Source organism: Callospermophilus lateralis, unplaced genomic scaffold (genome assembly GCF_048772815.1).
Source record: "Callospermophilus lateralis isolate mCalLat2 unplaced genomic scaffold, mCalLat2.hap1 Scaffold_129, whole genome shotgun sequence".
NCBI lineage: Eukaryota > Metazoa > Chordata > Mammalia > Rodentia > Sciuridae > Callospermophilus > Callospermophilus lateralis.
This window is the reverse complement of record NW_027512465.1, coordinates 3,551,191-3,575,791: the sequence shown is the minus strand read 5'-3', so window position 1 is coordinate 3,575,791 and position 24,601 is coordinate 3,551,191. Positions and strand designations below refer to the sequence as shown.

Below are 24,601 nucleotides of genomic sequence, written 5' to 3'. Positions count from 1 at the left end.
TAAAGTTCAGACACTTTCAAGGACAGATAAAAGTATCAGGAAGAAATCTACCTTTAAATGGTATCTTTGTTAGTGGAAAATGTCTGGAAGTATCCAAAATGGCAATTTAAGTTCTGTTCACCAAATCACAAAACACCAACATCCACACTTTCAAAGACAATGTGAGATCACAATATTTGTTACAAATCAAAATATACATTACACTTTCCTTCAGATGGTATATCCAAATCGTGTTTACTCACCGACAGATGCACCTAAATCACCAGGATTGCTATAATCCTTTGATATTTAGGCAGAGTGTTCGCCGTGGTCTTGCATTACAGTCAGGCTGTTTTCTGGATGGTGTTGTGTACTTTTCAAGGGAGATATGAAATCTTACGTAAATAAGTCTTATAATACTTGGGGTTTGGGTTTTTCTCCACTTCTCATACTTCTTTTTCTCCCCTTGGAGGGGTGGGTGAGATGATGACTAAGAATTGTATTAACTCCTTTTTAAGGAAGAGAGTGTTTGCACTGCCGAATGGAATGTTAGATAGGAATTGAACAGGAAGTTTTCATTTAATTAGGACTTAGAGAGACGAGTAATCACTTAGGTTCTTGATTAGATCATCCTCTAAAGTTTTTCCAAATTTTTCGGGTTGGTCAGGATCTCTCTTGCCAGTCGCCACGTTTGTTTGGCCCCGTTTTCCAGAGCCGAGTGAGGTTTGCCTTGAAACAGATCTAAGTTCGGTAGGAAGTAGTGGGGACACCGCCGGCACTGCAGGCAGGAGATGAGTTGCATCAAAATCCAGTTTAGCCGATCACTGAGGCAAGACTCCTCCCAGTCTGATTCCCAGGGATGCTTTTCACACTCCTAGGAAACCAAAGTCTTCATGTGGTAATTGTTCAGGGGCTGACCCGGCAGTTCAAGGTGACAATCCCGCAAGGTTTTAAGGATGGAGAGGCATTTCTTTCTGCAGCCCCCCATCTGCAGTCTGTTCTCGGCTTCTGTGAACTGCAGCACCTAGGCGTCGCTCTCTGCGGAGCTCTGTTTGCTGGCCAGGGAGTGGCAATCCTTGGACAAGAGATTGAACCCTTCCCCTTTGACCTCTGCCACCCGGTTGGGTCCTGGCCAGGGGATGTGGGGAAGTGGCCAGTGGGCAGCTCTCCTTGGCCAGATCCCGGTGCATTTGAAAGCTGGGGTAATCTGCACCACGTACCTATCTCGGATTCTCAGTTTCACTTCGCTGGTGTCAGCCACCATCTTTACCACATCCCTGTAGCTACATTTGTCTACCGCCTGAGCCACCAGCGTCTGAAACCTGGACCGGATTTTGAGCGCCCAGAGGTAGCTGGAGGCGGTAATGAATTCCACCCAGAGGGACATGCTCCTCTTGCTCCTGTCGCTCAACTTCAGCACCGCGCAGCCAGGCAGCGAGCCGTCATCCGCGAAGTTGAACACCCCCATTTGGTTAAGATAAAGCACCACTTCAAATTCGGTAGGGGAGATGATCTCCAGGCCCTCGTAGCGATTGTCCATCTCCTTGAGAGAGCTGATGAACAGGGGCTCCTGCACTTCCACTTCCTTCAGTACGTCGGAAACTACTTTACAGACTTCCCGGGGATAGTTTTGGCAATCGCAGCTTTCCTGGCTTGGCATTTTTCATTGTAGTACTTATTCAGATGGTAGACCAGCTTGGCCTGGGCCACGATCGTGTTGGGGCAGAGATCCGGATTGTATACCAGAGTCTCGCAGTAAGCTCTGGGATCCAATGCGGCTGCTAGAGCTGGAGCCAACTTCGGTGGAGAAATGGGCCGCGGTGCTCAAAAACGTGTCAAAAGTGTCTTTCCGACATGCTGCAGCGGTGGCTTCCCCGCTGCTGCCGCTTTCCCCTGGCTTTTATCTTTGAGCCCAGCTGGTCTTAAAGTGAAAGATTGTTCTCCCCCCTTTCTATGTCTCTCTTCGCCTTTTAAAGAATGCTTATGTGAGAGAAATGCATGGAGAGATCACCTCAGTAATAAAAACAAAAGTTGCGCTGAGACCCAGCAACGGTCTTCCAGTAGTCAAAATAATCATCCCTTTCCGTATTTATTTACGCTTTCCCGTAATCATTTTGTGTGGAAGACTGTTAATCAGATGGAGGAAAAGTGGGCTAAGTGTGCGTCGGGGTGAGTGTGCGTGTGTATATGTCAGAAGAAACTGCTGTTGGTTTGTTTAAGAACCCAGATGCACTCGTGTGGAAATTATAAAAGCAGGGCCAGGCAGGCGGGCGGCCAATCGCCACTGGGCTCGTCACGACAGCCTCCTTCAGCTCCAACCCGGCTAATTAATCCCCCCTCATGGCTATAGGCACACAAAACTAAAGGTAGGAGACTGCTGCCGGCAGAAAACCACCCAGGCCACCTAGACAGTTTGGAAATCAAGAGAAATCTCTCAGCTTTGGTATTACTTGAATCATATTGATGTTCTGAAAAGACTTGGCAAAGCAGCTTTCTTCTGTGCTGAAAACTCTGCTTGTCTTTTTAGCCTGAAATGCAAATACAGGTGTATTAATGGGCATCCATCAATTAGGGAACTAGATGGGGCTTTCTAAAAGAAAGTCACTAACTTACACTTAGACTAAGATAATTAGTGTCGTTAATCCTGGGGTCTTTTTTAATGCACATTTGCTCTTTCACACACAGGGAAAGTTGACTTTAGAAGGAGTATTACTTGGGTGATTTTCTCTTTTTGTCACATTCTGGATATTCCTATGTTTGTACGATATTTTTTTAAGCCTTGGCAAGTAGTGTGCTCTTCTTTTTACCTGTTTTTTTTTTTCTCCTCATTTGCACTTGTTGAGAAGAATCTGCAAATTATTGCGGAGTGGTAGATGTTATCTACCCCAGTGTGTGTTGGGATGTTTAAAAGATGTTTACTACACCCCCTAATCTGCAATCATCCATGCACCTCTGTAGACTTGCCTAGTGCTTCAATCAGGACACTAAGCTGTATATGTATTTGTAGAAATGCTTTTTAAAAGAAATTGTCTCTGGGACCAAGTGATTATTTTAGTATAATTTCATAATAAGTTGTATTTTAATAGAAGAAATTCAGGAGAGAGCATAAAAATCAAATCTACTGGCAGATAACTGTACCAAAAATTTGAAGTTTTGGGGGTTTTGACTTATTTACACATGTGCAGTTAAGGATATATTTCCCATCTTAAGGGTCCTTAGTCTACCTGACAGTAAACTTCTAATTTTATGCTATTTCATATTATTTAAAAGAAATGATTCATAATTTCAAAGAAAATTAATTTTCAATCATCCAGATTTTTTGACTTAAACATTATTTTGGAAAATTGAAAGGAATCAACATTTCTAATTTTTGGAAACTTAAAACTACAAGAGGAAATGAATTTATGTAGATTTTTTTTCTAAAAGGTATTATTTGTGTCCTTAATGTACAGGGACTAAGGAAATATTTAGGGGTTCCCTAGTGGTTTTAAAACCTAGATGTATTTTTAATTTCCTACTTTTAATTTAACTGCCTTCTCTTTCAAAACAAGAATATTTTCAAAGAAATTCTGTAACTCCAGTTAACAGATTTGTAGGCATTTTCAGCAATACTTTTAACAGTTCTTGTTGAGCACTCCCACTTTTTACTCCTTTAGATTTTTCTTTTTATTTATTTATTTTTTCTTTTGCACGGATATGCATCACAGAGCATCCTAAAATTTGCTTTCTCGGTATCTAAGAGTGATAATTTCTGATTTAGGTTAAAATAACACATTATATTTGGGGCTCATGGCATGCATTTCTCATTTCCCAAGACCCATCCTTTCCCTTAGGGCAGGGATTGGGAACCCAAAAAGCCACTCGCCACTTTGCCGGCTTGGCGGATTGGCAGTTGGAAGAGGAGGAAAACATGGCAAATCAGAGTCAGAGGACCCGAAGCCCGCAAAGGCAAAGGAGATGTGGGTCTCTGGGGAAAGGCCACCTCTGCCCTCACCCAGTGCGGGTCCCCGGTTGCTTCCCCCTGGCCACCTCTGCCACACTCCTGAGCTCTTTTGCTTTCCTCTTTTGCTCACTGTCCCGTGGACTTGATTTTTGCGTGCAAGTTATTGAGAGAGAGAGAGAGAGAGAGAGAGAGAGAGAGAGAGAGAACAAAAAGGAACCTTTTTGGTGCCCCGGCTTTCTCCTGGTGTGCTCCTGACTGTGCTTTTTGCAAACGCGCCCCTCATCCCTCGCTGCTGTCCCTCCCAGAGCCGAGCTGGCGCTTCCTCTCAGCCTTGGTCCCTGGAGTCCAGAGCCTCTCCCTTGGGTTCCAGCCAAGGATGCTCGGCCCAGAGAACTCATCCTTGCTTTCTAGGGCCACCTACGGACACCTTCCCCCGCTCCCCTGTTGCAGAGGACAGGAGGCAGCCAGGGACTCAGACGCCCCAGGGCCGTTAGGGTGGGTCTAGTGAGCAGGACACTGGCCCACGAGGGGCACCGGCCGGCCCAGTCTCTCCTAGCCAAGCGCGCAGGTGGCGCATCTTCGGGGCTCACTGTGCGGATTAATTGGGTTAAAGTGAAGCTAAACACCGAAGCACTTTGTGGAAACTAATTGGTGCAACCGGGGCCTTTTCACTAACGATTTGCACTTTAAGAAAGAAAAATAGGTGGTGCGAAAAAGACCAAGAAACTCGTTAGTCCTATGTTCCAGGGAAGTGAAGTCATTCGGTTTTAAGGACGCTGGGACCACGTTTTCAGAGCTGTTTCCTTAACACCCATCACACCCAGCGCTGATAGTGATTTACATAACATAAGCTTCCAGGTCGCTGTTGTCCTTGTTGGTGAACTGGGCGCCCTAGAATAATACTCTGGTGCAAGTTGTGCTTGTTGCTGCAACACAGTGATTTTCTATTACACTGAACACGTGAAATGAACTGCCTTCTCTTGCTGAATCTTTTCAGTGATCTTAACACCCCTCATTGTTGAAGGGAAAATTAAACTATCTGGACCACTGTTTTTTATCCCTTACATTTTTTTTTAATTAAAATGACCTATGAAGAAGAATTAAAAATAATAGTATATTTTTGTGTCATTCAGTTGACTTCAATCTAGGTTTCGGAGTCAGATTTGTTTTGTATGAGTAATGTATTTAACTGCTTTATAGTATTTTTTTAAAATATCACTTGACCCATTGAACTAGTTATTTCAAATCATGATGCAATTCATAGATGGCTTAAAATCCGTCTCTTACATATATGAAAAGTTTATAAAAGAACTCTAAAGATACCAGTCATTGGTTTTTTTTTGCTATAACTACAATCTTGGTTCTAGAATAAAAGCTTGTGTGTGTCCCTTTCTTTAAGAATAAATGCTTAATTGTTTTCAGTGGTATGCATGCAGGCCATCTTTGACATGGGCTAATAATAGCATGATAATTGAAGAAAACTGACCTAATTAAAGGGAAAAGTACCCCAAGAATCTCATGATTTTATGTTTGAGATACTTGTATTTGAATGTTATTTGGGATTTTAAGGTTTGACTTTTTCTCATTTTCCTAGTTCACCAGGCAGCCTTGATTTAAAATGTACCAGTAGAAAAAAAAATCCAATAAAGATACAAACACATCTGGATTAAAAAATTATTAAACATTGTGATGTTTATTACTTTAAAGCATTCCAAATAACAGTACAAAAAAAAAGAAGAAAAGAAAAGAGAAACTTCTTTTGAGGTACTATCGCCTGAGTAACTAATAACACTTTTGTAGATCTACTTACTATGTAGACTTCACAAAGTAATGCATAAACGATCTCCTCACGAGGTTTAAAGAAAAACTCTATTATGTGCAATGTAGGAATGCAAGGTCTCTGTATTTTTAAAATGATCCTTATTTAAATTTGAATTTCATGTGCACAAATTTCAGCAATTGTAAACTTTCCTCTAGAAAACTGTATGTTAGATGATATGCACACACATTAACTGCTTATATAGATACTATTCTGTGACTTTTTTCATTATATGCTGGGTGCTAGTTTATTCACAAGAATTCATGAATTTAAAGTTTTTTTAATATGTGCTTATTACACTGGGGAGATAAAAAGAATATGAAGTTGAGTTTATTAAATTATTTATCCCTACTGCTGGAGTGGCTTTGAAGGCTCATTTTACAAATCTGATGCCACCGTCCCTTTTTTTTTAATGTAGCCGGGCTATTTCAACTGTTTCATTCTGCCAGACACAACATATTTTTTTTTTTCCACTAGAGAAATTAAAGACAGATATTTGTGCAGGGTTTCCTTTATGTGTCACATTAAATAAAGTAAAATAGAGGGAGTTTTTCTGGTAATCTAATTTGATGGTGTCTATACCTTTCTTCCTGTTGTGACTCCTGGTATAAGAACACTTGATTCAAGTGGGTTATGAACTCCCATTTTTATCAAGTGTTCTTACACCAAAAAAAAAAAAAAAAAAAAAAAGAACACTTCAAACAAAATAGCTTGAAATCTTGGAAAGGACCATTGATTTCTTAAAACTGTTATTTCACGTTTTATATTAGGGTCATTACAAAGTCAAGCAGAAGATTGAGGTCACTGTTTACAACATTTTAGGCCCTATTTTTCTTCAATGTGAGCATCCTGAGAATTGTGGCTAATTTTTTTAAAAAATATTATTTTTCACATGAATGATCAAGGCCATTTCCTAGGTTTTATCACCCAAGTGTGCAATCACTTGTAGTGGCAAATACTTCTTTTTCTACACTATTGCTTAGTAAACTTGATATTGGTGTTAATAGGTATAGAAAAGGAAAGTAACTTTTGATATTAAACATGGATGTTGAAAGTATATTGTACAACAATTAGCCTCTTGCTTGATTTGCAGACTTGAAGAAATTATAGGTAAAGAAGGACCAAATCTTTCCTTTGATAGAAAAAGAAATCTAAAGCCTGGCTTAATTATCTAATTGTCTCAGTTTCCTCACTTCATTTGAATATATACACACATGTGCAGGGTATTTTAAGTTGCATATGTAGACTGAAAAAAAAGAGATAATAATAAAAAGAGATCATAATATGTTATGATCTCTAACCTCTTCCAAATGTTATGGACAATGGATTTATTCATTGATCTCTTGAGTATTATGGAAGAAATGTTGATTCCACTATTTTAGTTCCTCATGGACCCTTCATGAAGTCACTACTATGTTTTTAATTGATAAAACTAAATTTTTTTTGTTAGATTTCAGCCCGTATTTTTCATTCAAATATTATGAAATAATTATATGGGATAAATGGACTCATGTGATTCTTTTCTACATGCATAAATAAAAACTAGGTATTCCTTAACAGATAATTAACATGGATTTATGTGCATTTGCATATATGACTACAACCTTTGTGCTCTTAGTATGTTACATTTTTATTGCACTTAGAGAAAACAATGTAGTGAGATGCGATTAGTCTGTTAATCTGTACATCTGTAGTGGGTCATTCAAGACTGCATTGCTCTCATTACTGTTCCATACTGTATGTGATTAAGCCACTGACAATATTCAACATGACCTTGAGACTAGAATATGGTACATAAGATAATCAACTTTCAGTGATTGCATGTCTAAAATAACCTTTTCTCTTTTTAATTTATAGTTTTGGAGCTTATTTTTTAATGAACAAAGTCATATATCTAAACTAGGATTTATTTTTTAATGACCAGAGTAATAATTTAAAATGATAATTGTATTAAGTAAAAATGATTACCTTGTATTATATGTATTAAGTGCAGTAATGCACATAATTCACGGAAAAAAAAAGGAACTCAGTTTAGAAGTGTACTGTTCATATAGGTATAGAGATTATAAACATCTATAAGCAGACCACCTACATAATATTTCATTTTAATTTACATATGATTATTTTTATTATTTTAATAATATACATCTTAATATAACAATTTATTGTTTCTTAAAAGCTCAGTTGTCTAAACATTAAGTCAGAAGTGGTTTGATGAAAAGCAGTTTTAAATCTATATATCTTTATTTTCTAAATATCTAAATCAGAATAGAAACATAGTTTGTAAGATATAGTGTTTCTAATAAAAACTGGAGAACCCAATGAAATAAAAAGTGCAGTTGTAGTTTTGATCTGTTTTTTAAGTTACAGGCATTTTTTCATACAGTCCTATTCCATTCTATGATTTTTGTCTATGAATATGCCATTCTGTGTATTCCTCAACTAAGCAACTTTTGAGACACATTTGTAATACTGCTATTTTTATGACACTAGAGAAAGAAAAAGTATGATCTATTAGTATTTATATTTTACTTTACTTTCAGTAATACAATGAAGCTAATGGGTTAAATAGAACTAATATTAATATATGCACATTCTTAGAACATATGCTTGCATTCCAAATTTTGTATTACATTATAAATGTATAATTTAAATTTAGGTGTTTACATATATTCTAAAGAATTATTAAATTGTAGGAGTGTACACATTTTCATTGATAATAATGTTCACTCAAGTATTTGCCATTTTACAACTTGGAATAGTACAACTAGTTTTTTATTTCTTCCCCCAAGATATACAAATTATTTAAATGCTTTCTGTTTTATATTTTTATTTGGCAATTACAATAGAAATTTTAATGTTATGCATGCTTACAAGCCTATTAAGAAAGATTTTATTGCTTTCTTAATAATCTTGAACCATTTTTAGGAAATATACTCATTTTATGGTTTGCAATATAGCTGTGCATGCACGCTATATGTGCACGCGCACACATACACACACACACACACACGCACAGCCATAGTATTTCAGATAATAGAAGATTGAATTGACTTCTATACAGTTTTACATTACCTGTTAGAAGAAAACAGATACTAAATAGAGAATTCTTGTTGGCACCAGGAAGTAATATCACATTTGTGAAATTATCCCATAATAACCCTCATCACTTCTTAATAATACCTTAAGAGGTTGCCACTAAAAGAACTTTAAAAATAGTAACAACTAGAAATTCCCACAGTATTTATCCAGTCACATTCTATGATGATTTTGAATGTCATAAGCTTTTAATTCTACAATGGAGAAGTTTAAATATTGCTAACCATTCTGTTCACAGAAACAAAACTATATTGTTTAAAAGTTCACCTACATTATTAATATGTGTCAGTATACATAAAAAACACTTCACTTACTTAAAATATTTTTTTCTTTCTTTTTTCTTTTTCTTTCTTTTCTTTTCTTTTCTTTTCTTTTTTTTTTTTTTTTTTTGCAACAGACCAAGGTTGATTGTTTTTGTGACCTTAACCTGTATTTGATAAGCAAAATCCCGAACTCATCAGAGGAAAAGTGGGGTTTTGGGTTTTGCTTTTTTGACTAGCAAATTCAGTTCTTCATTTGTTTTGCTCTCCACACTGCATTAGCACAGTTTTCCCCTGTGTTCATCTGCCAGTGTACAATTTAGCCACGGGCATCTGTACACCTTGTGGTGATCAGTGTCGCAGGCAAAATCCATATGTGTTTAAATAAAAAAAAATCTCTTTATTTCATTTGCTGTTTTAACTGGATGGATAACTTTTGTGCTTCAAGACAGAAGAAGAAAAAATACAGAAACAATTAATTGCCTCTATTCTTGAGGCAGTTTCATTTCCCCTTCCAATATGGAATGCTTGTCAGCTTTCCTGATAAATGACTGCATGTATTTGCTTAGATTTTACATTAACACAAAAATTAGTTTTATTTGTGGAAAACTAGTTTACATAATAATATAAAACCTACTGTTATTGATTATGTTTCTAAGCATTGATGACTTTAGAGGGAGTGTAGCATTCTAAATTTCCAAAGGTCTGATCAACCTATTTCTTAATTCAGACTTTATTCTTTGATTTTTTACAGTCTTGTATTAACTAAATACAGCAAGGTTTCTATAAAAATTTGAAGTTTAAAAAATGCTTGTCTAGATACATTAATCATGACTATTCTAGACCCGTAATTAGAAGCACTTATTTGGACAGAAGAGTCTGATTTTGAACGTTTACCAAAGCATATATTTAAACTTTCATTACCAGTAACGTACACTTCAGACAATTGGAGGACTGCATTTGTGTGAAAGATTTTAATTTTCATTTTCAAGTTATCAAAAGATGAGTGCCATATTGGGTATGTGCATTTGAGCTCATTCCAGGGAAGTTATGCATTGTTTACAACTTAATTTAAGATATATCTGAGAACCATTCTCTGGACTTTCAGTCTGTTTCTTGAATATACTTAATTGATCACCTTAACCCAACTTTTTTTTCTAATAAACACGACTCTGCTGGAGCTTTTTGGATATTGCAGATGATTCTACCTCTCTAAGTGGCAAGCAGTAGATGTTTATTCATACTGTAATCTGGCATCTTGTCGTCTAGAGGCAACCTGCTAATTATGTGCTATCATTGTATTATCCATGTTACAGAAATTTCAAATATGTTCACTGCTGTTAGTTACACCACAAAGCTTTTCATAAAATATACTTGATCCTCACAAAACCTACTCTACTTAATGGCAACCTAAACCAAGAGTGTCTCTGCCACTTCTTGATTCTGGGACGCCCTGGGTGCCAGCTGTCACAGCTCAGCTAATGATGACAAATGCCCCTCTCTATGCAGATTGCAGAGCTTGCAGGCTGCTGTGAAAGGCAACCAGATTACCTTTCTTCAGATAGTAACTTAACCTTTTAAACTCATGTCAGAATGAAATGATCAGCTATGATAGTTTCAATATCTGTATCTTTAAAAATAAAAATCAGAACATCATAAAATAATGCTTTTTATTTTCTAATATTTGTATGATTTACAGTGTCTTACCCTTGAATGCTGTAAAATTCTTAAATGATAAACTAGGAAGGACATATTCACAATATTCACAACCACTCTAGAGTATGTATTTAAACCCTTTTTATAAATCAGGTGGTATAAATAGTTGAGAACATTATCCAGACTGGTAAGGCCAAAAAAAAATGCCAGTGAAATTTTGAGAGAAAAATGTATTCTGTTCATTTCTTCTTTACCTGAATGGTATAGAATCCCCTATTCTCCCACTTTATGTGTAGACCCAGCCTATTCCAAGTAAATGAATATGTTATTTTTTTAATTCAGTGAATCATTCCAAACTTATTTAGAGAATAATTGTTGCTAATGGTTGTTTCCTCAAAGTATTTTCAAACTTGAGATTTTGTTTTAAGTTGTTAATTTGTTCTTGGGAATTTTTTAAAAACATTATGATACATATTCCTATAAGGTAATGAACACTACTAAACATAACCTAATACAGAGGAATAAATTACCTATTAAATGAGATGATGCTACACTCTTTTCACTTTGCAGAAAACTTACATGCATTTGTTCATTTAATACTTAAAATAATTCTAGGCGTTCGGAGAGATGATTGATAAGATGAAGACTAATAGTGAGTATTTAAACTCGTTAATCTTCAGAACAAATATTTTAACTCCCATTTACAAATAAAGAGACTGAGATTTAGAAAGGTTAAGTGTCTTACAGAGAATCACTCAAGTAATTGCATAGCCAGGATTGTGTGACTGGGCTGCTCTTGGCACTACGATATCTAGACTTAACATTGAGAGATAAGTATGTGCATAGTATGTGTTGCCTGTCTGTACTGAGATAAAATTTGTAGCAACTGTTCCTCTGAAATAAGTTGTATTATTTTAAAATGAAACTTATAGGCTTACAGAACATAATTGTTTGAACAGCATTGTAAATGTCAACTTCTCCATAGGAGGCTTTTAATTAACTAATATTGAGACATTTTATTTATTTATTAATTTTATGAGTATAATGCATTGATCTATCATATAGGGATAAATTTTTTAGGAAAGATACATACTGTTTAATGAATATCAAATTGGAATCATTCACGTAAAGGTCCATGTCATTGTAAATACTACTCAGATTAGTGGGATATACATTTGTAAAATATTGAAAAGAAATAATTGCTTTAATAATTATTTCAGAAAAGTATCTATTACCCATATACTTTTCTTTCCTCCTCCTCCTCCTCCTCCTCCTCCTCCTCCTCCTTTTCTCCCCCCCCCTTTTTTGTGTGTGTGTGTTGGTGAGTGAACCCAGAGCCTGGTACATGCTAGGCAAATGCTGTACTCCTGAGCTGTACCCTGAGCTCTGCATACTTTCTTTTTATAAAGGTTTAACCATATAGTTTTACTTTGTGTTTTAGTGATTTATATAAGTCATTCTCATAAAGACACATTAAAATCTCTCTTTTATCATAAATTGAAATGAATCTTTTCCAAGAAAGTTGTGTGAATGCCAATTGTTTTTATTTCCTAGTAAGTTACAGATACTAAAATATAAGGACTTTTTCCAGTGACACATCTGATTATGTATTAAAGTCTTATCTACACATTTTAATTATGAAATTCTTCTAATTACTAGTAATACTAATGCTTAACAAGTCCTAAGTATTTCACTGTATATGAAATTATGTAATACTTACAGTGAACATTTGATTAAGATATATAATGCAATTTTATACTATATTCAGAATCAGAAGGAACAAACTGATCCTGAAGTCTGTGATTTTTCGTGTTAGGACAGAAAGAGCTCTAGAGGAGAACACAATGTGACCTTCTTCATAACTATCTGTGTCTTCTCTGCGCCATTATGGATGGTCTTCCTCTAACTCTACTTTTACTACCATAATAAGAAACTTATTACCTACTCAGATAGTTACTTGCACTGACAAACAGTTGAAATTATTAAAAAGCTCTTCCTAATACTGAACCAAAATCTTATTCTTTGAAATTTTTACATTTTACTTCCTGTTTTTCTTTCTGTATGTTCTTATCCATTTAACAGAAATAAGCATTTTAAATTCACTTACAAGCAGTATCCAAATTACAATTTTTCAACTTTACAATGGTGCAAAAGTGATATGCAATCAGTGGAAATCATACTACTGACTTAGAATTGTAATATTTTTCCCTGGGTGATATGCGGTCTCCTCTCTGGAGATGCTGGGCAGCCACAGTGACCACAGCTCTGAAGATGGTGGGAGGAACAACCCGAACTTTACAGTGTGTTGTGCTGCTAAGCTGGGATGTTTGGTAGGTTGAGTGTATTAAATACATTTCAGTTTAACAACCCTTCCAATTTGCAATGGGTTTGTTGGGATGTAACCCCAATGTAAATTGAGAATTTTTAGTATTTGAGACATTAAATTGAAAATAAGTCACCCTGCTGTTCAGGGCTGATTTTGGTACATGACTTTTGTAACGTATGGTGCCTGGAATTCATTAATACTCAAGTGGATTTGGGAAAGCAGAGTGGCCTCTTTTAAAGAAGAAATAGTCATATTAGCTTTTTGTGTGCCACTATAACCCTGATGGCAAATGCTATGTATCAACAAACATCTTATTTGTTTAAACACATTACTGAAGTCCTAAGTACATTTCAACTCCTTTTGTCTTGCTATTTGGGAGAATTATTTGCATAATTTGATTTATTTTTTTTAATTTGTTTTTTAATTGTAGATGCACTCAATACCCTTATTTTATTTATTTATTTATTTATTTTTATGTGGTGCTGAGAATCAAACCCAATACCACATATGTGCAAGGCAAGCGCTCTGCCACTGAGCCACAATCCCAGTCCACATAATTAGACCTATAATAACAAGTTATCTATTATTATTTTAAATAAGAACAAGCCCCTTTCTTCTAAAAATTTCTTATAGACTGCATATAGAATACCCATAGCCAAATAAATTTAACTTAAATGTATTCAACATTTTTGCTCATAGAAAGAGGCCAATTTGTGGATAAATTTACTAAATATTCCCCACCTTTTGTAGTTTTTGCCATATCCTTAAAATCTCAGTTCTAGTTGTACATGGCTTTATCAAAGTTAATAAGTCCCTCTTGGAATAAAATTTTGCTATTTTCAACATTTATCAACTTACTGTCAATAAATTTTGCATCTTCAAATGGAATCTACATTTCCCCCATGCTTGACTAATGCACAGAAAAGCTAATAAACTTTAAATGCAAATAAAAGTGCATCTAGGACTTATAGACTATCATAGGACTCATTTAGGCATTGATATATTAGTATTTTAACCTTTTGACAAAAACAGTAGTTTCTCAGTAATTTAGCAGAGCTAAATGCTTTTTAAATGATATTTTTAATAAGTTGAAGTCAATGTGAAAACTTTTTTATTAAGTTAAAGTGATCTCACCAATTAGGACCTACTCTGCTTAATTATTTTCTTCAGCTACAATGCCTAGAGCATGCCAGAGAAAGTTAGTGAATATAGAGCAAAAAGGGCTTCATTAAATAATGGATGTATTGTTCAAAAAATGCATTTGAGGTGTAAGTAGTAAAAGGTAATCAATATTAAGAAAGTAATTAATAAAATAAAAAATATACTTTCTTTCCCTATGTATCTCTATGTTTTTTAAAAAAATTTAAAAATAATAAACCAAAAGACAAAATTCCCACATCTATTAACTCTTTGGTAAGGATTATTTATTTTAAAACCATAAATTTTTGTAAATAGATGGGCACTTTTTTTTTCCAATGTTTTTTTGTGTGTGTGTCCCTAAGTGAAAATGTTTCATTTATACTTTATTTACTGTTGCTCTGACATGTAGGCAATAAAACACAAAGACAGCCTGCTCCGATTTGGCTCTCTTGCAGTTTGTATCTTGAATAGAGAATAAAGAAGTCCAGTGCTTTTACAAAAGAAACCTTCTCAAGTGAAAAGCTGCCCCATCTGCTTCATCTGGTGGCTTATGCAATAAGAGGTATTATCACATGAATCTAAATGCACAAGCAGTTGTTTTATGAACTCTTTCTGTGCTTTGAGGAGTTTATAAGTTGCACACTCTATTGTGCATTAGTCCCAGCTGACCCAAGTGCATTCTGCTGAGCATATTTGGGGGATAATTAGAACTAATGAAGCCTGGAACACAGCTAATTCTCTAAGTGATTTATTCTCATCCTCTTGTTTGATTCCTCTGAATCCTCCAAATCATGATCCATGCCACTTATTTTTTCCAAGTTTTGTGTTGATGAAGTTACATTTTTTATGTTTGTTTGATGAGCATTAAAATAAATGAGGTATTTGAAAAGCTGAGAAATAGATTTCAAAGTAAAAGTTTACATTATTTGTTAGTTGCATGGTTGAGAGAAATGTCAATTCTTTGTGCTTTGTGTGTTTGTTTACCTCTCAAAATATTTATGGTACCTGTGAGTAGATCAGGGGATAAAAAACATCAAGTTATAAGAGCCTTTTAAAAAAGTGATACTGGAAAATAATAAAAGTAAAATAATTTGAAATCGTCAATGGCAGATTTTTATTTCTAAAATTAATTTCCCAAGGATATTCAAGGATTTTTGAAAATCTTTATAAATAGCCTTCATGTTTCAAAGCTTTGTTTCATTAATATGGCTTCACTGTACAAACAGGGTTGAGAATGACATTTCTCTACATGCCCTCACCAAGAAGTCAGTGATTCAATGGCCTGTAACACTTTAAATCCCATCAACTAACTTTCCTTTCCTGTTATAACAGTTTCAATGAGTGGCACTATTGTTGTGCAGGTTAAGATCTGGTAGCTTACTGAGGGCATACTAGAATGAGGACAGACATAGTTGCCAAAAAAGGAAGCTTATAACTTTATTAAAGCCTTACACTCAGTAAATGAGATACCGAAGTCTCTCCAGGTAGGTAGCTTTTGTAGCCTATGTCCTACTTAGTTGTCTCTTGTCTAGAAACTATTATTAAGAATTGTTACTTTTATGTGTTGATTCCAGCAGTTAATATTCACCACAATCTGGAGCTCAGATAATAAATAACCCTTAAGGACAAGACCATTTTATTTGATGTACTGAAATCTCTAAATCAGTGTGGATCACCAACTGGTTGGCAAAGGACTGACTGAGGGACCAGTTAGAGATTTCTTATTTTCTCTTTACAAGATGTGTAAGTGCTGTCTCAGATATATTCTAGTTTTAATTGTACACCCTGACATAAGGAATTCCTCTTCTTGTATTTTAATCTCTGCCTGAACATCAGCTAAACACTAAAATAACATGTTGCAGGACCTTGATGAAAAAAGTTATCAAATTAAATTTTTACATCTTTTATAGAAACAATAATGAACTGGAAAAAATGAGTTAATACCAAACCTTACTATATTCTAGGTATTATGGTAGGGGTTTGGTATATATTACTGTACCTTCATCCTCTGAACAAAACTACAAAGTATACACTGCTGTTCTGACTATTGTTAAGAAACAGAGGTGCAGGGAAGTCAGGTAACCTCTTAAAGTTTATAAAGCAGAAACTTTGCAGGGTGGAGATTTTCTACCATGCCAGCTGGTCCCAGAGTCCAGAGCCCACCCTCTTTATCATCATGCCAAACACAACCTAAGTTTGTCTTCTCATCCTCAAAACAAGAATAATAATATCTATACCACAGGATTTTTACACAGATTAAATAAATTAATACATATAAAAACTTAGAATAATTTGAACTTGCTTTGGCCCAACTTCACACAGTAACAGAGCTAGAATTCAGTCTAGCTCTTCCTGACTCTAGACTCCTGAGCTTATCTAGTATAGCTCCTTGGTAAATTTTTAAAAAAATTTTTTATCAGTGCATTGAAGTTATACATAATACCGGGGGTCATTTTGATATATTAATATTCATCCATAATATAATTTGCTCCATTTCAATCCCCATTACTTCCACTTTCATTCTCCCTCCATCCTCCCACTCTCCTTCCTCTATACTACTGGTCTTCTATCCACTTTTTTGTTTCTATAATTTGTGCTTTATAAATATACATAAAGGTGGAATTCACAGTGATATATTCACACACATAGATAGCATACAGTTCCTCCCCTTTCCTATCCCTCCTACCTCCCCCTAAACTGCCTTCCTTTATTCCAGTGTTCTCCCTTCTATTTTCATGAGATTATTCCTCTGTTTTTTTATATTCCTTACTTCTCTCTAGCTTCCACATATGAGAGAAAACGTTCCATGTTTGACTTTGAGTTCAGCTTTTCACTTAGCATGATGTTCTCCAGTTCCATCCATTTGTCAGCAAATAACATGATTTTATTCTTATTTATGCTGAATAAAATTCCATTGTGTATATACATAGCATTTTCTTTAAAATTCATCGGATGACAGGCACCTGAGCTAATTCCATAACTTTGCTTTTGTGAATTGTGCTGCGGTAAACATTCATGTGCCTGCATCACTGTACTAAGCTCACTTTAGTTCATGGAGTGGGAGAGATGGGTCATATGGCAATACCATTCCTCATCATTTGAGGAATCTCTGTACTGCTTTCCAAAGTGGTTATACTAATTTGCAGTCCCACCAACAATTTAATGTTTAATGTTATTTGTAGTCTTGATGATTGCCATTTGACTGGAGTGAGATGAAATTTCAATGTAGTTATGATTTGTATTTCCCTGATTGCTAGGGATGTTGAACATAGTACCATATATTTGCTAACCATTTATATTTCTTCTTTTGATAAGTGTCTGTTTAGTTGGTTTGCCCATTTATTGATTGGATTATTTATTTTTTGGTAAATTTTTTCAAGTTACTTCTATATTCTGGATATTAAACCAAATCAGAAGAGTTGCTGGCAAAGGTTTTCTCTAATGCTTTATTCTCTCTCCACTTTTTTAGTTGTTTCCTTTGCTCTCAGAAAGTTTTTAATTTAATGCCCTCACACTTACTGACTCTTGACTTCATTTGTGGAATAGATTAATATTTTTAATGAATTATTAAATGAATATCATAAATCCTGTCCTTTACAGTAGATATTTTAATTCTCCTGTTTATTTTGATAGCATACTATAGTGTTTGTTGAAGTAGTGAATAATTTTTCATTTTAATCTCCAATAAAATATATTTATATATTGATCACTCTTAAATTTGTATCTCTAGCCAAGATTCTTCCCCTCAACTGCAAGCTCAAATATCCAGTGGTTTCCTCTACATCTTCTGATGTACTTAAGATAGAATTCAGACTTACATCCAAACTGAGTCTCTGCTCCTCCTGCAGTCATCTGTACCTCAATAAATGGCAGCTCCTTTCTTAAGGGACTTAGGTCAAAAACTTGACTGTCAAGTTTGATTCCCATCTTTCTTTCTTACCTCCTACCCAGAGCACCAACAAATCCTACAGAATCATACCACATCTCAACCCTATAGCTTCTATCTTTTCATATAGAGCCACCATCAGCTCTTATTTGTCCATCTGAGAAGTGACACTTAGAGATGTCCTGACTTCCTCTCTTATCCTCTTCCTACCATACGGCATACACTCTTCCAGGCAGTAGTGACAAGGATCTCTTAACAGTAAAATAAAGATCATGCCATTCTTAAGCTCAGATTTGCCTAATGGCTTCCTATCTCAGAGTAAAGGTCTAAATCTTTAAAATGCCCCATTAGCCCTCACAGCACATCTCCACCCTGTTTTTCTCCATTTACCTTGCTGAACCCATTACCTACTACTGTCCCTATTGCTGTCTCTTCACCAAGCACATTGACACCCACTCAATTGAGAGCCTATGTATTGCTGGTTCCTTTGTGCAGAACTCTGCTCCCAATATCTGCATAACTTTTCTTCAGCCCCTAAGCTGTTTGCCCTCCCTAAAATTGCAATACAGCTGGACTCCCTCTAACCCATTTCTTTGTCTTCTCTTTTACTTTAGCACTTACCACTGTCTAACTTATATTTTTACTTATTTATCATGTTTAATGTATCTCTTAAATTTAAGCTGTTATTGAGGTCAAGAACCTTGTCTCCTCATTGCAGTATATTTAGAATCTAAAATATTGCCTTATAATGGGGTGCTCAATGAATATCTGTTTAAATAAAGGAAGAAAAGAAAGAAGGCAAAAAAGGAGGGGGAAGAAAGGAAGACAGGAAAGAAGTCTAAAGGAGGTAATTAGTCAATTCTGCTGAATATGATGTTTGTAATGATACTGTTGAAGTGATAGCTAAATGTTATCACAAGCTCTTACTTGATAAAGTGTAATGGTCTCTTTACTTTTCTAATCTTTTCTTCTTTTTTGAAATTTTCTTCTCTTGACAAAAGGAGTAATATTAACTATTGAACACATTCTCTAAAAGTCTCTTTGCTGAAAACTATGTATGTATTTATGCAGTAAGAGATTAAAGGGAATTTTTTCCTGTGGCCCCCAAATTGGCATCTAGGACCCAGGGATGAAAGCAAAGAACAATTCAGTGTCTCATATCTCATCTTCTTAGAAGCTGTAAACAACCTGGGGTTCAATTAACATTTGTAAGCAAGTGGACAAATATATTACATGTCAGGTGCTCATAAATAGCATGAGGAGTATGTGTAACTATCTCACTTTTAGAAATAAAATAACTGAAGTTTAGAAAAGCTGCTTAAGGTCACTTTGCTGATGGTGGGTCTTGAATCTTTTGTAACCTCAGAATCCATGCACATAATCACTATGCTGTCTTTTTGCCTCTTTTTATTATCCTCTTTTGCCCCCACCACTAATTTGACTTTGACTTTTCATTCTCTAGTCCTCAACGATGTGTATCATCCTCTTCTTATGCTTACACAGCTTTAGTCATCTTCTCCTTATAGATATATCACAAACTACACCTCCAATCCTGACCCCTCAATTAATTCTTCATCATGCATTTTTATACTGCCTGGTGGATGCTTCCCTGTCCTTTTTGTAATTATACCTCCTTCATCTCAAGTAGAAACCAAAAGCTTTTCTTGAGGACTGCTGTCTCATTTCCCTCCTTGATTCTGTAATTGACCTGAGCCATTGTCATTTGGAAATTAAGGTCCTAGCCATTATTGACCCCTCTCTTGGCCTTTGCTCCTCTCTCCCACCCCTGTGCTTTATTAATTACCAAGTGTTGAGCTTCTCCTTCTTCTCTAGTGTCTTTTGCATGTGCTTCTTTGATACCCACCACCTCCACCTAGCCCAAGTCTTCATCACCTTAACTGTGGCTTCCTGTTTCTATCTTTCCCTTTTATAGCCCACTTGTTGGACTGACTTCCTCACAGATCACTCTAGTCCTATTTCTCCCTCTACAAAAACCTTAGCCTAATCCCCAGTTTGACTGTCTCAAACACAATTCTTGATGTTTCTCCCTTTTTCTATCTTATACTACTAGCTTTTCACCCATTGGTAACGTATTCATTCCTGAAGATCAAGTTTATCCTTTCTGTGATCTTTCTAATTTGAAGAGTGTTTCCCTCTCAGTAATCTTACATTGCTTAACTTCTCCATGGTTGGTACAGTGTAGGTGCATGCATTTTTTTAAGTTACCTTAATTTTTAATTTTTTTATGTCAGTTTACATAAAATCAAAATTATCTCTGTTCTTGAGCCTTCCACATGCAAAAAAGGAAAGAAACTAAATTACTGAATGTATCTAGGAATGGTGATTCTTAAGGAGCTATGGCAGAAGAATATGCTGTTAATTAAATATTTAAAAAAAACAATTTGCTAAAGAGCAAAGATGTTTTTTCCTTTGCAAACTCATATTGAGGCTTAATTCCTCTATGTGGTAGTATTAGAAAGTAGATTCTATTGAGAAGTGTTTAGTTATGTGATGGAGCCCTTGTGAATGAGTAATACCCTCCTCATGGGCCTGGGTTAGCTATTGCAGAAGTTTGCCAACATTTCATTCTTTCATATGCACTTATTTCCTTTCTGCTTCCTGCTATGAGTTGAAGAAACATGAAGCCCTCACAAAAAACTGAAAATATGTGCTGCCCAGTCTTTAACTTCCTAGCATTCAGAATAATGAACTAAAGAAACCTCTTTTCTTTGTAAATTACTCAGTCTCAATTTTTCTGTTATACCAATAGAAAATATACTAAGATATAGCTTTATATGTTTGTCTTCATATAACTTTTAAAAGGGCATAATGATGATTAAGACAAAAATAAAACCAATAAGTAATAAAATAAGAAAGTGATTAATTACTTTACATGAATTTACAGCTTCAGAGGACTAAAAGAATTTGTGAGTTTGATTGAAAAACCAAACATTGTTGAGGAATTCAAAGTGAGATATGTTAGAAGACTGGATAAGGGCAAAATATTAGCAAATTCTGTATTTCACACCTTCTTATTCAACATTGTTAATAAAGATGTGATGAAGATATAAGGGGGAAAATCCAAGTCATTCCCTAATTCTTTGGATAAGCAAATAAGACCTAAGTTTTAAAAATAAATCTGTATTCTCATAAATTTAGATGTATATTATAAGTTCTGGAGCAATTTCTAAGAGAAGAACTAAAATATATGCAGTCATTTCTTAATATCCATGAGGGATCGGTTCCAGGACACTCCTGCAGCTACTAAAATGCACAGATGCTTAAGTCCATTATATAAAATGACAGAGAATTTGCACATAACCTACACATATCCTTCCCTATCTTTTAAATCATCTCTAGGTTACTAGTAATACCTAATAAAATGTAAGTGTTATATAAGTAGTTTTATATTATTTGGGGATAAGGACAATTTAAAAGGTCTATACATGTTCTTTATAGGCATGTGAATTTTTTGTGAATTTTTTTTGTGGCTGTACCATTTTATTTTATTTTTCAATTTATGTATTTTTTTTTTACTTATTTTATTTTGTTTATTTTTTTAATTTTTTTATTGGTTGTTCAAAACATTACAAAGCTCATGATATATTATCTTTCATACATTTGACTCAAGTGGGTAATGAACTCCCATTTTTACCCCAAATACAAATTGTAGAATCACATCGGTTACACACTCACATTTTTACATAATGGCATATTAGTTACTCTTGTATTCTGTTACCTTTCCTATCCCCTACTATCCCCCCTCCCCTCCCATCCCATCTTCCCTCTCTACCTCATTTGCTGTTGTTCAATTCTCTCCCTTGTTACCCCCACCTTTCCCCTCACAACCTCTTATATGTAATTTTGTGTAACATTGAGGGTCTCCTACCATTTCCATATGATTTCCCTTCTCTCTCCCTTTCTCTCCCCCCACTCGTCACTGTTAAATGTTAATCTTTTCCTCATGCTCTTCCTCCCTGTTCTGTTCTTAGTTGCTCTCTTTATATCAAAGAAGACATTTGGCATTTGTTTTTTAAAGATTGGCTAGCTTCGCTTAGCATAATCTGCTCTAATGCCATCTATTTGCCTGCAAATTTCATAATTTTGTCATTTTTAGTGTTGTGTAATACTCCATTGTGTATAAATGCCACATTTTTTTTTTTTATCCATTCATCTATTGAAGGGCGTCTAGGTTGGTTCCACAGTCTAGCTATTGTGAATTGTGCTATGATCATTGATGTGGCAATATCCCTATAGTACGCTCTTTTAAGATCCTCAGGGAATAATCCTAGAAGGGCGATAGCTGTGTCAAATGGTGGATCCATTCCCAGCTTTCCCAGGAATCTCCATACTGCTTTCCAAATTGGCCTCACCAATTTGCAGTCCCACCAGCAATGTACAAGTGTATCCTTTTCCCCACATCCTCACCAACACTTATTGTTGTTTGACTTCATAATGGCTGCTAATCTTACTGGAGTGAGATATGGTATCTTAGGGTGGTTTCTCTGACTGCTAGAGATGGTGAGCACTTTTTCATGTGCTTGTTGATAGATTGTATGTCCTCCTCTGAGAAGTGTCTGTTCAGGTCCTTGGCCTATTTGTTGATTGGGTTATTTGTTATCTTATTGTTTAATTTTTTGAGTTCTTTGTATATTCTGGATATTAGGGCTCTATCTGAAGTGTGAGGGGTAAAAATTTGTTCCCAGGATGTAGGCTTTCAATTTACCTCTCCTATTGTTTCTCTTCCTGAGAAAAAACTTTTTAGTTTAAGTAAGTCCCATTTGTTTATTCTTGTTATTAACTCTTGGGCTATGGGCGTCCTATTAAGGAATTTGGAGCCTGACCCCACAGTATGTAGATCATAGCCAACTTTTTCTTCTATCAGACGCAGTGTCTCTGATTTGATATCTAGCTCCTTGATCCATTTTGAGTTAACTTTTGTGCATGGCGAGAGAAAGGGATTCAGTTTCATTTTATTGCATATGGATTTCCAATTTTCCCAGCACCATTTGTTGAAGATGCTATCCTTCCTCCATTGCATGCTTTTAGCACCTTTATCAAATATAAGAAAGTTTTACTTTTGTGGATTAGTCTCTGTGTCCTCTATTCTGTACCATTGGTCCACCTGCCTGTTTTGGTATCGCTATACCTCCAGATTCACACCTCCTGCTTAGAATTGCTTTTGGTATTCTGGGTCTTTTGTTTTTCCATATGAATTTCATTATTGCTTTATCTATTTCTACAAGAAATGCCGTTGGGATTTTGGTTGGCCTTGCATTAAACATGTAGAAAGCTTTGGGTAATATCGCCATTTTGATGATGTTAGTTCTGCCTATCCATAAACAGGGTACATTTTTCCATCTTCTAAGATCTTCTTCTATCTCTCTCTCTAGGGTTCTGTAGTTTTCATTGTATAAATCTTTCACCTCTTTTGTTAGGTTGATTCCCAAGTATCTTATTTCCTTTGAGGATATTGTGAATGGAGTGGTTTCCCTCATTTCCATTTCAGAAGTTTTGTTTCTGATATACAGGAATGCCTTTGATTTATACGTGTTGATTTTATATCCTGCCACTTTGCTGAATTCATTTATTAACTCTAGCAGTTTCTTTGTAGACCCTTTTGGGTCTGTTAAATATATTATCATGTCATCCGCAAATAGTGATAATTTAAGTTCTTCTTTTCCTGTTTTTATGCCTTTAATTTCTTTTGTCTGTCTAATTGCTCTGGCTAGTATTTCAAGAACTATATTGAATAGAAGTGGTGAGAGAGGGCATCCCTGTCTTTTTCCAGATTTTAGAGGGAATGCCTTCAGTTTTTCTCCATTTAGGATGATGCTAGCCTGAGTTTTAGCATATATAGCTTTTACAATGTTGAGGTAAGTTCCTGTTATCCCTAGTTTTTCTAGTGTTTTGAGCATAAAGGGATGCTGTACTTTGTTGAATGCTTTTTCTGCATCTATCAAGATGATCATATGGTTCTTATCTTTAAGTCTATTGATGTGGTGAATAGCACTTATTGATTTCCATATATTGAACCAGCCTTGCATCCCAGGGATGAATCCTACTTGATCATGTGAATATTTTTGATGTGCTGTTGTTTGAATTCACAGATACAGAGGGCTGACTGTACAGTACTAAATAAAACATTAAAGGAATCAAATGTTACACAAGAAAATATTCACTCAATACAAAAGAAGGCAATAAAGAGAAATAGATGAACAAAAGAGACATTAGAGATGTAAAAAAACAAAAATAAAATGGCAGGCATAAATCTAACCATATCAATAATAATGTTAAGTAGAAATGGATTAAACAACCCAATCAAAAAACAAAGACTGTCAGTCTAAATTAAAACAACAAAGTCCAATTATATGCCCTCTACATATAACCATATGCTATCAACTATATGCTTTGACTGAGTTTAGATTCAAAAAGATACAGATGGATTGAAAAATAAAAGGATGAAAAAAGATATGTCATACAAATGACAACT

At 35.3% G+C, this 24,601-nt stretch overlaps 1 pseudogene; it reads right to left on the bottom strand.

The window, feature by feature from the left end:
- Positions 1-613: 613 nt before the first annotated feature.
- Positions 614-18,149, bottom strand: LOC143640165 (putative nucleotidyltransferase MAB21L1; annotated as a pseudogene).
- Between the last annotated feature and the right edge of the window lie 6,452 nt (positions 18,150-24,601).